The sequence below is a fragment of the Centruroides vittatus genome, unplaced genomic scaffold (genome assembly GCF_030686945.1).
Source record: "Centruroides vittatus isolate TY-2023 unplaced genomic scaffold, ASM3068694v2 contig_898, whole genome shotgun sequence".
Taxonomy (NCBI): domain Eukaryota; kingdom Metazoa; phylum Arthropoda; class Arachnida; order Scorpiones; family Buthidae; genus Centruroides; species Centruroides vittatus.
Window position 1 is genome coordinate 136138 of NW_027122588.1, and position 10948 is coordinate 147085.

A 10948-nucleotide genomic window follows, 5' to 3' on the forward strand; every position below is an offset into this window, starting at 1 on the left:
ACTTTTAAATCGAAAAATACGCTAAAACCATAATACTATTTTAAAAATTCTTGGGAAAACCCTTTCGATGAGAAAAATACTGAAAATTTAATTTTCTATATTTTCTATTAATCCTTTTAATAGTCCCATAATGAGTAGAGAATTAAATGCATGTATACCTTAATGCTTAAAGCAGCGATTCTCAACCTTCTTAGCCCAGGCCGGATGGCCGAGCGGTCAAGGTTAGCAGCCTGCCGCCCTGGGGGACCCGGGATCGAATCCGGACGGGTCGAAAAATCCCCACGAATTTTTCGGGGGATGGTCCGTCCGGATATGTCGGTCCCCGTCCCTCACCACCCGGCCGCCCCATTGTGGGCCTGGCCGAACCCATAATGGGCTTGCTATAAGAGGCCCTCTTAGTGCCCACAGGGCGGAAAGAGTTAAAAAAAAAAAAAAAAAAAAAAAACCTTCTTAGCCCCGCGACCCCCCAAATAGTAAATATAAATAAAATTAATATTTCGCGATCCCCACCCAAAGGAATAACAGTAAACCTTACTATTACCAGAGTCGGTAGATTAGCTGGTCTTTCGACTAATAGTTCAAACTTAGCTAGAGCCAATATTTGCCGCAGAAGTTGGCAGAAGAGCGTTGTTCTTGCTATGTATATACTGAAGTCAGTGATTTCGACCTATAATAATTGTTTTTTTTTAGCTACATAAAAATGTCAACACGCTTTGTGCCAGGATTCAAGGCAGGATATAAGTCATCGAACGAGAAGAGCGATTTCTTCCGTGTTCCTAGCGATAAGATTGAGGAGTGGATGCGATGCATTCCACAGACGACAAGATGCTAACAAGTAAATGTTACGTTTGTGACGTAAATTTTGCGAGTAGATTTATTTTAAAAACCTACTCCCATGTTATAAATGGAGAGAAAGTAGAAATTCCACGAGATCGCTGGGCATTAACGTCAGATGCATATCCATCAAACTTCCCTAATTGTTCTAAGTACTGTACTGTACATTACTAAGTCTATACCTCAAAAACTATCAACGCGATGTCTCACAAGAAATGAGGAACAATCTAGGAAGAGATCCCGAAAAGACAATACCAAAGGTAAATATATGTTTTTTATGTAATCTTAATCCTCAGTGAGTCATGTAACTTTTTGCCCTTGCCTGAGTCGCAGTGGGTCTCTTGGACCCTGTCTTTTAATATAAAATTATTAAATTTTATCTATTGCGTAAAAAAACTACAATTTCACCGTTAAATTCTGCGCTTTCTTTTCTTTTTTTCTTTCTTTCTTAATGTATTGATGACAAAATTGCGTTTTTAATGTTTATTTTTATGTAATTTGATAGCTATGCGACAATCGTGTCGCTTAGCTACCATTCTTTTATATTATTCCATAACGTTTAGGGTCTAATTAGCTAACTTCTAGTTGTTTGATTCTGTTTGAACGAGTAAGCATTCTCTCAGAATTGTCTGGTGGAAAATTGACTACAATAAGAAAGTCGCTCCCTCTCCGTAAATCAAGGTAAAACTGTAAACAAATGTTAGATAATCGCTATTTTCGTCGTTTTTCAGTTTCAATTTAGCTCTAATTTACATATTTATTGACGTTACTTAAATGAATAAGTGTTTTGATCAGTGGCGTAGCGTGGGTGTCAGCCGCCCGGAGAGGAGGAAAATTTCGCCACCCCCTTATTTAGGTAAAGTAATGAAAAATTCCGTGCTCATTTCACTCGGTCCGAATCGTAGGTGCGACAAAAATATGAAATGAAATGGTTCAAATTTTTACAAGATATTATTTATTGTGAAATTTTGCCGCCCCCTAAAAGTGCCGCCCGGGGCGGGCCGCCCCCACTACGCTACGCCACTGGGTAAGAGTGGCACACTCTGACCAGATCTCATGAAAATTCCCGAAAAGCTAATCCGGGTTCGAACTCGAATCCCTGGCAGATTCCATTATAATCTTGTTCAACCTTTTATAGTGAATGATTTAACTCTTACGCATTGTTCCTCGTCTTTCACCTCATACTACCAAAAATTGAACCTTTCCATATAATCCACGATGCGTTACTTTCTATCGACAAAGTAACCATTCCCTTTATAAATTGTTTAAAATAAATGCAAATCATTTTTACGTTAATAAGTGTTAAATTGGAAAATATTCGTTCGTAATTAAAAAACGATAATTGTATTTCGAATTTTGTTTAACTAGTTTATTTAAAACCGATACGATATTAATTTTTCTTTCGACTACATAGACTATTCCGAAGATTCGTCTGTACATAAGTGGACGAATTTATCTTTCGGAGGGACAGAATTATCGATTGCTTCTAGTGTAATCTCTGCATTTTCTCTTCTCAATTGTTGATATTCCTCGGATTGAATATTTCTCGGGATCGGATCTTTGCTCTTACTTTGTGAACCCCTTTTTTTCTTGGCGAAATTTTTCTCTTTTTCAACTAATTTTTTATTGGCTATATCCAGAATACTGCAAAGTTCGACTCGAGATTTTTCGACTTCTTCTCCATTCGATTCGCTCAAAGAGAGGACATTCGCTTGGCAATCTTCTGTGACATTTAGATTACGATCCACGGATAATTTCTTATACTCGTTGCTATCTCCCAAATGCGTAACCTGTTTTGATATCTTTTTTTGTACTAATGATGTCGATGGTACGTTGGTACGCTCGATCCTGCGAACCGCATACAGATCGTAAGATTGATTGGATATGGATAACTTGCTAATTGGACGCTTCTCTGGCTTATCTTCTTTATTACGGTTCTTTATTTTTTCTGTTTTTGCTTGATTTAAGGCAGTTTTATCCGTCTTTATCTTCGACAACGCTCCTGGAATGTTCGCTTCTTTAGATGGAGTTCCAGAAGATCTTAAAAAATCTAAAGTAAATTTTTCATCTTCGTTTTTATTTAAGTCGATCAGATTTTGATTACGAGGAAATTCGACAGTTTTTTCGAGTTTTTCCTTCTTTTGAGACGAACGACTTGTATATGATTCCATGCTATATTTTGTTTCCTCGTTATCGGAACCTTCCTCATTTGTGGATGTTTTCGTGACCTTAATCATCTTAATAGTTTCGGTTTCGGTCGAGGAAGACGAATCGTACCGATCCCGCTCGGGTTTTGATTCCAGTATTAGTAACGGGGTTGTTTCTTCTATGCAATTTTCTCTTGGTTTATCTTGTAATAATGAGATTGTTTTCTTCAGATTCGATTCTTCTTTCGAATTAACATGAATATTTGATTCAAATTTCGGTTCTTCACCCGCGCCGTGCGTAGGCGAATTCGGGACGGCGATAAAAACAGACTCCGGCGGTTGTGTCTTTTTATCTGTTTTTTGCTTACGCATTCTTTTGCGATATAATTTAGTGCAAAAATACAGCATAGTAGTAGCGATGAGACTCGTCAATGATACTATGGTGAAAATCATCACTGCTATCGAAACGGCACGACCAAATCTTTTCATTAGGTTCTTGCTTTTTGGTTTAAACTTTCTGTTCTGTTTCAAACGAGTTTTATTATAATGATCTTTCTGTCTAATTGGTCCGATTAGCATTCTGTTTGGACGATTTAGGCCTATTTCCCCATCCTTCTTTTCAAATCTAACATCTCCGTGTAATTTTTTCATTTCGTCTGCATTTTTATACATTCTTCCTTTTTGCTCCGGGTCTTCGTTTGCATTTTTTTGTTTAAAATATGAATTTTTGTACTTTCGGTAATTTTCGATAAAAAAGGACGTTTTCTTTTCTACCGGAATTGTTCTCGAATATTTTAAAATTCTCTGTTTACTGTCATCCCGTTCTTGTATATACTTATCGACATCGTCCATTTGAACTTGTAACTTGTTCTTAGTTGGTCCTGTAAGCCAATTCAAATTGGAATTTTTAGTTTTTCTTTCTAAAATGTTTCGAAGACCTACGATACCATTGTCCTTTTTGAGCTGAAGTCGCAACGACGTGTCCTTCGAATTTTCGTTATATGTAATATCCTTGTCGGTAGGAGAACTGAGAGATAACAAACTCGGTTCACTCATGGGTTTTCTTTTCAGACGTATTCTAAAACCTTGCCCCGTAATAGCATTCATTAAAACGAATAATAAAAAAGATATTGATACTGCCGTACTATAGATATTCATTATCTATATCTGGTAATTCGGGATTTAAATCAAAAATTATTGAATCAAATTTTTACCAATCCTACTGAAATTGTTGAATATTTTTATAATAATTATTTAAATTTTTAAAAAATGTTAATTATTGTACTCTTTATTGAAATCTCAACAATAAAATTGACAACTTAATGTCTTCTATTGTATTTTCCTTCCAATATTGATATTATATAATTCCGTTACAGTTATGAATTGTAAAATACTGTTTATTTATTTAATAACTATAATTTGTGTATATAATAGAGTGCTGTAACGAGGCTTCCACCTGTCTCTGGATAGTGGATAAAGATGTCGCAGCCAGTGGCATAGCGTGGGTGTCAGCCGCCCGGGGCGGAGGAAAATTTCGCCGCCTCCTTATTTAGGTATCTCAATTCAAAAGACTAAAATATACTGTAATTCTAAAAAACTTTTCGGCAAAGAACAATCATCATTATTGTGTATTGTACAGGTGTATTTGTAGTGTATTGTGTATTTATTGTGAAATTCTGCCGCCCCCTAAAAGTGCCGCCCGGGCGGGCCGCCCCTGCCGCCCCCACTACGCTACGCCACTGGTTTTCATAGAAACATTCCGTGGTAAAATTGCCCGCAAAACTAAAATACTTTTGGTTTAATTTTCCCGCGATTACGCAATATCTAGAAGTAATGAGTTTCCCGGTAAATTTTTCGATTGGAACTTAAGACAGCTAGTCTAAGTAAAATCAAATAAAAAAAACGTTCTAACCGCATGTTAATCGGGCTAAAAAGTTGGAGGAATATAAATTTTTTCAGTATTTTAAGGAACATTTTATATTTAAAAAATGTTAACTAAAGATTGAGCTGGGTTTGTGAGACCCACTGTGATTCACTGAGGGCTATCTTTCTGTGGCCCAACTTTTCTTATAAATACTTTAAGATTAATTGTCTGATATTTTTTATTAATCATTAGATTTGCATGATACACACCTCCCAAGTAACAACTGTAGAAAAGGAAATAGAAGAACCCTCCACCAGTGGCGTGCCGTGACATTTGACGACAGGGAAGCTGTGTTTCTGTGAGAAGCCGACTTTCAGGGGCAATCAGTTAATTGCGCGTCAGTGATGGTCTAGGGCAGTGGTTCTTAACCTTTTTATACTCGCCGCCCACCAAATATTTCATAATTTTTTTGTGACCCCCATTTTTTTAATAATAATTTATATTTGATAATTTATCTATAATAAATTGATTTTTTTATTATTGCTTTATTTTTTATATAATAAATGTAAATCATAATTTTATTATTTCATTATCTATTTAAATAACATTCAAACTTCACAATTAAACATGAAAACTCATTAATTTTTAACAGAAAATAAAATAAGAAACATGTCGATAAATCGATCCAATGTCGATGCTAAAACTAAACTAAAACTAAAACGCCCACTTGTGGTAAGGATTTTGCATAACTTTTGCAAAAATATTTAAATTTTCAAAGCCTACTATTTTTCCTAATTATTTTTAAAATTCCAAGCATTAATAGTTTCTTAAAATTGCTTTGGAATAAAAGAAGTAAATACTGCGGTGTAAGTAGCATATTTACATTTATTTCTTCTGTACTAACAAAGTTGTATGTAGGAAGAAATACAAAATAAATAAATAAAAACTAAATAGGAAAACTTTATCTTTCTTATTTCACTTTTCAATACGATATTCGGATTATACATCAATTTTCTTTTATATTATATTCTGAAGGAAATTTTGCATAATTTGGCGGCTCCCGGCAAACTTCTTATGGACCCCCAGGGGCCGCGGCCCCCTGTTAAGAATCACTGGTCTAGGGTCCATTCGTATTCATTTGTTCGATAAGCCAGTAAAAACTGTAGACTTCTCTAAATGTATTTTTAATATCACAATTACATTCCGAATCGCTAGCCACGATATAAGGGCTAAAATTAAAAATAAATTATAAAAACTTACTCGGTGAAATAAAATGTGCGGTGGATATACATACCTGGTACAATGTATTGTTCGATTGTATTAATATACTTTTAAAGAAAATTATAATTAAAATATAGCTTTGTAAAGAAACGTACATAAAAATAACATAAAATATTCTTTACTTTTTAAATCTTAAAACAATCCACTTAGTCAAATATCTTGATACGAGTAGCTAATGAATGGAACTAGTGACGGTCCAGGTAGGTGTGTAGTGAGTGTGTGCGTGCCAAATCCCGAGGGTGCCGATACCGGTCAATGTCAAATGCCTCTTTTGTCGCATCACTAGTATATCTCAAAGGACGCCACAGGGCTGTTGTAAATTTTAAACGTTTCTCACCGTAGCTGTAAAAATCTAACTATGTTAAACTTAATAGTCATTCGTTTTCTAACTAATTCGTTTTAATACCAGGTGTACACGGAAATCAGTTTCCCACTGTACTGAGCGAGTGATTGGTTCTGTTAAGCTTTTGTTGAAGTAAAATTCTGGCTCTTTCAACAGGATTTTATTTATGTCCCCATTCCCTAATCTGTTAATTATTTAGTCACTTCTTAAGTAGAAATAAGTCGAAACCAGTTACTTTGTACCTGAATATCTGTAGTCTTGGGAAAACAGTGGAAAGACAAATTTTTATGACAACGGATATATAAATCGTAAATTTAAGGAAAATAAATTCTAGAGCTTTTTTTTGTATCATTGTATGTACTATACGTCTCATTCATTAAATTTGGTTGTAAATGATGCTGCCAAAGTAACAGTTAATTTTTAACACTGTACTAGAATTGTACACGTTTTTTTCTGCATCCCCTTACAGATGGGACATACTAAATCGTAATATCACCGGTTTAACATTGAAATCCGTAAGTAATATAAGATGGGAGAGCGGAATAAACGCAGAATAAATATATCAAATATTTTAATGAAGTTTTTTAAACTCCTGTCAACTATACAGAACTATCATAAAAACGTGCCAGTAAACTCCTATCGGTTGGGTTGTTATAAATCTAGTCTAGGGTGGGCAACCCTTTTTATAACATGGGCCAGAATAAATTTTACGTTTTTTTCCGCGCCGTAGTAGTTAATTGACGCCTTCTTTGTGACTCGTAATTTTTTTAGTCTGCAAATATGAAATAAATAAATAAAAAGTTAATTACTACATTTATTTTTTTTATCGTTTTCGAAAATTACAAAGAATTGGAAAAATAACTAATTAATAGTTATTTTTCCAATTTAATAATCTATTAAAGATCTCGCGGGCCGGATAGAAACTTTTCGCCAGCCGTAGCTGGCCTGCGGGTTGCCCGCCGTTGATCTAGTCTACTCGTGACTCACATAATCGGGCGAGGGTGGCCGAATATCTAGCAGGCGGCTAACAGCCCACAACCGCTCCGGGATATAAAGTCGCGTACTCTTTACGCGTGTGTCGCTTCTACCAGCTAAACCGTGACGTTGGTGCTCTGTAAAGCGCATGCGCCAATGCCTATAATCTGGCTGCTTGGAAGTTGACAGGCAGGCGGCTAACAGCTCAGAACCGGTCCGGGTTATAAAGTTGGACTCCGTACGCGTGTGTCGCTTCTACCAGCTAAACCGGGTGAGGTTGGTGCTCTGTAAACCGCATGTGCTAATGCCTATATAATCTGGCTGATTAGAAACTGACCCGGTTTCGACATTCCTTTCCGCCACCGAATTATTCGAATATACAATAGCAATCTTATCGTTTTTTTTTCACATGTAGTATAGAAATTTGTAAAAGATACATAATGCAGTTATAATAAAATATTAATTTTAATTAATTCAAAGTACGTTAAAATATGAAAATTTATATTTTATAAAATACAAGGGAAGGTCATTGGAAGGTGGAATCGGCGCTTCCATCGCTTCCAATGACGGCACGCCACTGCCCTCCACATCTGAAGCAGCAACTACACAGCATCTTGAGCTGTTATATATCAATAAAATCTCTGCTTTGCAGTCTGAATTGTTAAAAGTCAAAGAGGATTTGTATCGGTGCAGAAAGCAAAAGATAATCTATAGGAAGAAACTGAAAACTCTTCAAACAGAAAATCTCAAGCTTCATCAAGAAATTGCTGAACTTAAAATAAAACAGTTGTCAGCTGATAAACTTGATTCCTTACCACCGAGACAGAAACTTGTAATAGAGCACATGCTGAAAGCATGCCATATAAAAAGCAAAAGGGTATGATATATGACATTAATTGGTTACTTGACTGTTTGCTTTTAAAAATTAAGTCACCATCTGTCTACGAATTTTTGAGAAATAAAGCCTGTCCTATAGAGATCCTAGTGATAATGAATTATTAGATCATGATTATTGTGCACCAGAAACATCTAAGTTTATTCTACATTATTTAGGAGATTACATTGTTCATCATCTACTGCCATCACTTGGTTGTGATGAATACAAAAATATATTAACAGCAAAACCTGAAGATGCTGCATCAAATCTCGAGGAGGTTTGTTATATCCAAGCTATAAGCTTTGCCAATTGATGTACTGGGAAGAAAGCAAAGTATGTGAACAATTAACAAACCCAAACATGGATGTTTATTTTTCAGTAATGGATATTATATTAAATCAGTGTTCTGTTACATTGATGATAGGATGTCACAATGCTGGTCACAAGTCCTACTTGACCTCCAGATTTTTGTACTTTTTTGTTACCTGTCGATTGCATTTTTCACGCGAACGATTAATCAATCATTTATTTCATCAGTTGAAAGTAAAAAACATAGAAAAATTTCTCACTTAAAGTAAATTTTAATAATAATAATTTTATTATTATGTATAATATAATTTGTTTGTATGTATAATCAGTGGTGATATTCGAAATAGTTAACAAAGGGTTCGCTAGCAGAAAATTTTTTCCTGACAATCATCGACAAACGAAATGGAAGTTTTGGCTAGAAATAAATACAATACCTTTTCTTGCGATATATCTAATAATCAGTGGCGTATTTGGAACGTAACGAGCCCTGGGTGGAAACCAGGTAACAATAGTATATCAGAGCTGTCGACCTTTTCTTTTTTCGTTTTTTTAGGCAGAGAAATTTTTCACCCCGAATGGCACTGCTGATAATAGACAGATGTCATCATCTCTCGAAATACAATATTCTTTTTATTTCGCTGTCCATAGCCTGACACGTGTTCCACAGCCATTTTGTATTATCTCGCGCACGTGGGATTGTGGGATCTCTCTTGTGACTGGATCTAGTTTCAAGAACTCTCTTGAATCGATCGCGATTAAACCTCGTTTCGGTCGAGATTGAAACGGTCGAGAGAGATCGCACCAAGACATAGTCCCCGACCTTGCTCACAATCTAGATTAAAATGCTCGGTGCGATCGGGGTATAAGGCTCTAGTTTAGTAGTATTACAGAGTATAATACGTATATTTTAATATATTTTAAAAAAAAACAAAACCACTGAGAAATGTTCCGTGTGTTTAACAAGGTTCGGAAAACTGAAAATTTTAACAACGGGTTCGGCCGAACCTGTGCGAACCCGCTGAATATCACCACTGTGTATAATAATTTTTTAACGTATAATAAATTGACATAATAGCACAATTTAATAATTGTACTATTATGTCAGTTTTGTTCCTTGTTATTTATTTAACGAAATATCAATCTTTATTAAATAAACATTTCTCAGCGGTGGAAGGTGTTTAATATTTTATTAAGTGCCATTTATTTATCCATAAAACTGGTTGTGGATTTAAATAAAAGCTTTTTTATTCTTATAATAAAATTCATATAGAAAAATTATGAAATCGAAGTCGAAGGTTATATATCTTTCAATAAAAAATAAAAACATTCGACCGCACTGCGATCCGATCTAGCGCTTTTGTGGTGATTGCAGTGCCCCTGGTGGTAATATTTGTCTCTAGTTGATTTTAGCAAGTAACGAAGATAGGTAGTCGAAAGACCAGTTAATCTATCGACTCTGCTATTACTAATTGAATTTTGACTGTAATTATAAATGTAAATTTTTCTAAATATATAATCACATTGCACTAATTTTATACATTAAGAAAATACCGACAGTATAAAAAATGTAATACAACTATTCCTATTATTTTATGTCGCTGCGTTTATAGCGACGGCTATGTATGAACATGCATGAATGACGTATACATACATGAGGAATTTACAAGTTCCAACTTGATGTGTACATGCTCTGTAATTTGATCCACGTATGGAGAAAATTTTAAATGAAAAACAAATGCAACCATCACATTATTTTTTCTTTACATGTGTACTTATTGTAAGTAAAACGTTTATAAGTTTATAATAAATGATTTTTTCTCATAAAATGATTTCATTATTGTCTCGCGACCCCCAGGTTGAGAAACGCTGCCTTAAAGCATATACAGTAGACCCCCCCCTATAACACTGGTTCATATAACACGAATTCGGGATTCTTATAACACGGCGAAAAAATTGCGATCGTGTTCGTATAACACGGTAAAACGTCATCGTCGACTCGTGTCGCGACAAAATTGGTCGAATCTGGACCAATAGCGGACATTGTACAAACCGTTGAGTTTAAACGAGCAGCGGACCTACTAAAAACCATTTATTATTTAACGGCCATAAAAATTATATTTATATTAATGATGTCTCCAAAGTTAAGTTAATTTTTCTGAGAAAAATTCGCTATCAGGAAACACGCGCCCGCAGTTCGACGAGCCGCTCCGCGACGAAAACAAGCTTAAGCAATGGCGTCGTCGAACGGTGCACACTCGGTAAGTAATCCTACAATTTTTTGTTTATAACATAGTTTATATTGATTATTCCTAAAAATT

The 10948-nt window shown here is 35.2% G+C and overlaps 1 protein-coding gene across 1 annotated transcript in view; it reads right to left on the reverse strand.

Annotated features, from left to right (window-relative positions):
• The window catches only part of mRpL3 (mitochondrial ribosomal protein L3), a 110897-nt gene that overhangs the window by 46179 nt on the left and 53770 nt on the right, over positions 1-10948 (reverse strand). The window lies entirely within an intron of this gene.